Below are 7,291 nucleotides of genomic sequence, written 5' to 3'. Positions count from 1 at the left end.
TGCTACAAATACAGCACGTATAAGGTTCACAGTCCTTTCCTATGCTGACGCCTATCTACATTACGTATAAGGTTCGCAGTCCTTATCTACGTTTATATATATCATCTACTTCACGTATAAGGCTCGCAGTCCTTAACTACGCCATCACCAGCCGAGTCTATGTCCGACAGAAGCTAGAGGGATTTGCCATCCTAACTTACTATGTCGAACGTAGAACTCACATGCCATTCGTGTACCTATATACACATACTTACATTATAACATAAGAACACTCTAGGCATTCTTTACCTCATTCATTTAACAACCATACCCCTTGTCGTTACGTGCAATATCCGAAGATCGTTCACGCCCCGACAAGTATTCATTTGAAATATTCATACATCATCGATATATAATATTCGTACCTTTATTTTTAACCTGACAGTACGCGCAATATCCGAAGATCGTTCGCGTACCGACAAACAATCATTCATATCTATCACACATATCACATATGACATACACTTATCACTTAGGATAAATGTATTAACAACACATCGAGTATGCACACAGCCCCGAAAACATAACAAGGAATGGGGCTAGAAACTCACCTGAACACGGTTACGTTCACCGTTAATCGTAATCCCTTTCTTCAGCTGTGCACGGCTGACTGTATAACAAGTACACGTATCAAACAACTATCACTACTCATATCATCTTTCCAGTCTTAACTACTACCCACAACGAACGGGGGTCCGGGGGCAGCGCCCCTGGCAGCGGGGTCTAGGGGCGGCAGCCCCTAGCAGGGTCCAAGGGGCAGAGCCCCTGGCTGGGGTCGAGCTGCCAGGTCAGCTTGGAAAAATTTTATTTACATTAACTGTCTTAACACATTTTCCATTAGGTTTTTAATTTATTTTCTAAGCGAACTTAACTTTAGGCGAAGTTAAACCTCAGGCGAACTTAGCTTTAGGCGAAGTTAAACCTCAGGCGAACTTGGCTTTAGGCGAAGTTAAACCTCAGGCGAACTTAGCTTCAGGCGAAGTTAAACCTTAGGCAAACTTGGCTTCAGGCGAAGTTATCATCAGGCGAACTTAACTTTACAGCGAAGTTGCCATCAGGCGAACTTAACTTTACAGCGAAGTTGCCATCAGGCGAACTTAGCTTGCAGGCGAAGTTCATCAGGCGAACTTAGCTTGCAGGCGAAGTTCGTCGCGTTGAAGGCGAAGTTGCCCAGATGAAGGCGAAGTTGCCCAGATGAAGGCGAAGTTGCCCAGACAGCCGCTGTTCGGTTTCTTTCCAGCATTTTGAGCGATTTTAACACCCTTGCTATGGTTCAATCTCACCCACTATGCTTCCCGACCATTTTCGGTCGCTTATACACTAAAAAAAGCTTGGATCTTTAAACTTCAAAGATCAAGAATCATACCTTTGAGCTTGTTGGATCTCGTTAACCTGCTAGCACACTAATCTTTTTCTCTTGGACCTGCTCGATTCTTCCCTTGGCTCGGCCCGGTTCCGGCGAAGTTAGTGTGTGGTGTGTGTGTTAGGGAGTTTGGTGAAAAATGAAAGATATTTTGGGTTTAGGGGATATTTATATCCCTGAAATCCCATGGACCTAAGGCCCATTCTCATTTAACCCATCTCTATTAATCCAAGTCCATAACCCACATCCATTACCCGACACTAGCCCGACCCATACCAACTCCTATTCTTTTATTTATTTCCTGATAACCCGAGTAAACTTTCCCTCTATTATTAAGTAATATAATTAATATTATCTTGAAATTTCGGGATGTTACATTTTTTTATAGAGAGAGAAAATACAATTTAATCCACAATCCCAAGATTTCAAAAACAGCCCAAAAATCCAAAAAATATGGACTCAATCGACGCTTTGGGGAAAGTTCCGACGAGATTTCTACACCAATTATATATTGACACGTGTAAAAAAACTAACTAGTCCCGGCCAAAATTTTAAACATATTGAGGGAGCCGTCCATATTTTCCAATAAATATTCTTCTCAAAAGCAGTTTTTCCAAACAGTTTTTTAATGTTTTCTAAATGATCCTTACGAATTTCAAAAATCTTGAAAATTGTTCATTTTAAATTCCGTCTTGATAGACACATTTGAGACAAATTTGTACCAAATAAGAACAATATAAGGAAAATTATTAAATAAAAAATAGTTATATTAAACATGTCGGTGTGGACGGTTTCTACTTAATTCTTGTCGGTGTGGACGGAGTAAAAATAAATCCTGCCGGTGTGGACGAAATTCCAACTTATAAGAACAAAACCATAAATCTCGTCTCCTTGGTACAAATTTGTCTCACGTGCGTATGCCAATACAGAATTTAAAAGGAACAATTTTCAAGGTTTTTGGAATTTGTACTATTCAGGTATGAAACATTAAAAACCGTCTGAAAAGACTGCTTTTGGTAAGAATATTTAGTGAGAAAATATGAACGGTTCCCCCAACATTTTTAAAATTTTGGCCAGCTTGTCAGTTTTTTTACACGTGTCAATATATAATTGGTATAGAAATCTTGTCGAAACTTTTCTCAAAGTGTCGTCCCGATCCATATTTTTTGAGCTATTTTAAAAATATTGAGGATTTGTGGGTTAAATTGTATTTTCTCTCTCAATAAAAAAGTTAACTTGAGAATTTTCCCCATTTTAGTTTATAATTTTTTTAAGAATTGGTACTTACAATATGGTGCCGAATGTAGCATTATTTACATTAGATTTTTTCTTTTTCAGTTTATGTCGAAGTAATGAGATTGAGGGAGTAAAAGGAAAAAAAATCGTTGGAAAGTAAAAACCAGCATATATTAATCATTTAAAAGGAAAAAGTTATTAGACTAAACGGTATGAACGCCGCTCCCTCACCACCACCACCATTGTTTCTCCCTCACTGTTTGACAGTCAATATGGCGATGAATTTTCACCGGGAAACATAGAGATGAATTTCCACTGCCTTCTTCACTGCTCCCTCTGCTCTCATGGCATCTCTCCAGCAGCAAAACGAGATCTACACCGAATAGTCTTATGATAGATTTTGTAGTGTAGTTACGCTCTTTTTTATGTATAAGTGGTTTAAAACATTTTGTTTTAAATAAGAGTAAAAAAATATAGGATAAATTTTTGTAAAAACAAGTATGATCATTAAATCCTAATTGTATTCCATTTCATATTAGTACTAGGATAAAGTCCGTGTGATACATATGTGGTTAAATAAATACAACAAAAAAAATTAAATAATATATATATAAAGATAACTTATGAATTCATAAGATATAAATAATGATATCCAAAATTTTACAATTCATAAATATATCTAAAAACTTCTTTGAATACAACATTAGGTAGTGTCTCGTACGATTTTACAAAGTAGCAACTTTATTTGCCATTTACTATTAACTAAAAATAATATTGACTTAAATGCTTAATGATTTGCAAGTATTAATTATAAGTGAGTTAACAAAACATCATCACTTATAGGTTAAGAAATCTAACGCAAAGTAGTTAAGCATCTTTAGTTTGAAATATAAGGTATTGTGTTCGAGACTTGTATCACACAATAATTTATTTTTTAAATTTATACAAAACCTTACTACCATATGAAGATGTATGTATTCGAGGAGAAATCGGGTTATTGTTCTAGCATGAAAGCCGGGTCATGGATTATAACATAACTAAATGGGGTCGTGTCATATATTGTGTTTCAAATAGGAGATGATAAAATAGGATACTGCTCACATGACATCCTATGTGAAGCCCTAAAATGATGTCACGATAAAATATCATCTTGCTTAATAGCATATATTAAGATAAGACAAGATAATATTTATAAATTTTTGAATACAGTGTTTTTGATAAACAACTTAATATACCTAGTCAAGCACACATAATTGTGGAGTTACACCCTCATTTACATTTATTGTGTAAAAATGCATTAGTGATCTACGAGGTTTGATATGAATCCATCAATGTGCAATAGCTTATATGGTGGCATGAACCCTCTTTGCTCAGTAGTATAAATTTACTCGTTTTTGTCCGCAAGTTATAATATGTAGTGTAATTTACATATTTTTATTAGAAATTTTTGAGCACCCACCCCCAACAAAAACAAACACACACACACAAAGCTTCGCACTGAACCCGTCATCTGTCGTCTCTATAATCCATATGTGACATGAGATTTGTCTAAAATGTTACTAGTTACCACTGATTTCGTCTTACATGATTCCTTAGATTTTTATATCCAGTAACCATCAATTAAAAAATCAAATAAAAGTAGAAACCACAAGACAAAAATAGTATTCCAAAACATATATAATAATAGAACATGCAAGATGATGTTGGTTAATAATGATAGATAGTGTAGAGTGAATAGATAAAGTCCATGTCATTGGCCACTCAACTCAACTCAAGTCTTGTTGTCTGTTTACACATTTCACCCATTCATTTCACTCCCTTCCTCCCTTCCTTCACCAGTCTTTGTCTTTTTAATCTTGTTTTGTTTCATTAAACATGTCACCTGGATTTTAGGGATTCTGTTTCACACTTTGATTTTGATTTTATTTCAAACATAAACAGGTAAACAGAATATTCACCTTTGACTTTCATGCATCTTAGAATCTGCTTGGTACCTATACATGCAATTTCACTTATGTTTTGCTTCAATCCAACTGGATGGGTTCTTGTTACTATGTAATGGGTTCTCCCAACCAAAAAAAACCCCTCTTTGTGGATTTAATCATAATGAAAGAAATTGGGTGTAATTTATGGGTATCATGAATTGAGCCAGAATCTTATTAGGGGTGTGAAAATCTGACACGACACGAACCTAACACAAAATTCATGTGTTTGGGTTTGGTATAAATGGGTTCGGGTCAGTTTCTGGAGTTTAGCTAAACAGGTTGGGTAAGAATCAACCAGGTGGGTTCGCGGGTTGACCTGTTTAAATTGTTTATTTAGTTTTCATAAAATGTACTGAATGTAATAATTTAAATTGGCTGGATACCTTATGCCTAAATTTTATTAAAACTAAAAAGGAAATTGACATTTGATATTTTCATTAAAAATGCAATTTTTTTATATAAATTTGTATTTTAGTTGTAAAAGTATAACTTTAAAGTATTAGTATATGAAAGCAATAAAAAATATAAACGTTTCGGGTCAGTGTTCAGGTCAACCCACAAATATGCAGGTCGTGGTTAGGTTCACATGTCTTGCACGATTTTTGGTTCAGGGTCTTGTCAATTTTTCGGGTTCGTGTCGAGTTGAACCCGCCAACCCACAAACACGACCCGTTTAACACCCCTAAATCTAATGTATTTTTATACGAATATGAATATGCAGGAATTGAGTTAGTTTATAGAAACTTCAATTTCACAATGAATTCTGCGTATTACAAAGAGCATGATGATGGAATTGCTTCGAATCCTGTGGGTTCACTGTCATCCGGGTCAGGTCCTTGGTGGAGCGGACTAGTGAGTCAACCGTGTTTTGAAGAAAATATGGGCCTATTGAAGAATTCATCAATGGCAAACTGTGGGGAACAGCTTGTGCATATAGCTCCTAAACTCTCGCCTTGTGCCACGACGGTGGCAAACAGTGATATGACTCGTTTTAATATCTTTCATTGTAATTATATGTACATGATGATGAAATTGTGTTAGATATATTATTATTCCAGTCTCTTTTACAATTTAAAGAAGTGTGTTTATAAAATTAGACCATAAATCTTGTAGAAAATTTTGATCAATCTTTAAAATGAATCAGGTGACTCCAAGACTTCATGTAACGGTCAAAAACCAGTGCAGTTACAAGCTGCATGCACTTTGCAATCTGCTGCGCAGGAGTTTGGAGGTAATCTAGAGCTCGGGTTTGGACAGCCGGCTCTGGTAATAATTATGTTTATTACTTTATTTAGTTGATTTTTTCATAATCTTTATGATTAGTGCTTATACTTTTTTCATCTTTTGATGCAACTTTATGATAGATATGTGGCAAGTATCCTTATGGGGATCAATATTATGGCATGTTCTCTGCTTATGGCCCTCAAATCGTGGTATGTATTTTATATAAGCACAATATTTTAACTTTCTGAGATTCAGAGTGACTGAGTTGACTCGCTTTTGTATGTCAGGGTCGAGTTATGCTGCCTTTGAACTTGAGCACCGATGATGGGCCCATATTTGTGAATGCAAAGCAGTATCATGGAATACTCAGGCGCAGGCGATAGCGTGCCAAGGCGGAAATGATGAAAAAAGTCACAAAAACTCGTAAGGTAAGTTTGTAATGTGAAATGACCGTTTTACCCTTAGAAAGTTTGTCCTGGTTTTCATTTGCTCTTTTTTGGCAGCTGTTTCTTCACTTGTTGCGCCTTCTCCACGCAAAACGTAGGCCGAGAGGTTGTGGGGGGCGATTCCTAAACGCGAAAGAATTGGAAATGGCTAAAACTGGAAACATGGAGTCAAAACCGACTGACAATCCAACCGGATCTCAGAGGTCCGAGGTTTTGCAATGTGATCACGAAACTAACAATGGTAGGTCCCACGTGTTGGGAGCGGAGGTTACGAGCATGTTCTCGATGGGAGATCTTAATCATTTCCCCCCGATTGTGAATCTTTCGGTTGTTTCTCTTCCGGACATGATGATGTCTGGCAATGCCATTCGTGGGTTTGGCACACATAACAAATGGGTTGCAGCGGATACCGGTGGTGGTATCCGCTTCAACCTAGCGGTATGATGGCATACAGGGTCTGATGTGTGAGTACGCAGGCCCTCTTTGGATGGTCAAACGGGGCCGGGAACGTTTGTTCCCGCTGTTTGGCTGTGGCAAATCATCCTTGGCTTGTGTGTTAAGGTAGGGTTTCTATCCTTAATTTCCCTTGCAAAGTGTTATTTGCAGTGTTTGGGAATTGTTTAGAAATGCTAATAACCTTAATACATACTTTTATGGTGAACAAACATGTCTGATTGATGTGTTTGTTTCATCCTCTATCTAGATAGGTGGTGTTGTAGTGTTGTTTGAAATAAAGTAACCTTGAACAATGAACCTGTGTGTTTTCAAGGTATGTATCATGTGTGTTTTGGACTTCCAAACATTTAGGAAGTGTTATGTACTATATTTTGATGTTTTGTAGTTGTGTATTTGTTGGTATCATGAAATTCCCCATGGAGTATGTTTGTATTGAATGTTGTTTGTTTATGCATGTGAATATGTGATATTATCCTTTAAATGTATGGGTTAATATTTTAATGGTACACAATTACTTTTCTATGGGAAAGTTAACATACAAA

The 7,291-nt window shown here is 36.6% G+C and overlaps 1 pseudogene across 1 annotated transcript; it reads left to right on the top strand.

Moving 5' to 3' along the window:
* The first annotated feature begins 4,534 nt into the window (after positions 1 to 4,534).
* Positions 4,535 to 7,251, top strand: LOC143627910 (nuclear transcription factor Y subunit A-10-like; annotated as a pseudogene). The gene is made up of 6 exons (XR_013152660.1): positions 4,535 to 4,579; positions 5,345 to 5,629; positions 5,768 to 5,889; positions 5,988 to 6,056; positions 6,135 to 6,275; positions 6,351 to 7,251. The product of XR_013152660.1 is annotated as a nuclear transcription factor Y subunit A-10-like (transcript).
* Positions 7,252 to 7,291: the final 40 nt, after the last annotated feature.

This window comes from Bidens hawaiensis, unplaced genomic scaffold (genome assembly GCF_021521415.1).
Source record: "Bidens hawaiensis isolate Kalapana, Puna unplaced genomic scaffold, B.hawaiensis_p1.1 tig00004748_1, whole genome shotgun sequence".
Classification (NCBI taxonomy): Eukaryota; Viridiplantae; Streptophyta; class Magnoliopsida; order Asterales; family Asteraceae; genus Bidens; species Bidens hawaiensis.
Note: the sequence above shows the minus strand (reverse complement) of the source record. Positions and strands in the feature narration are given on the sequence as shown.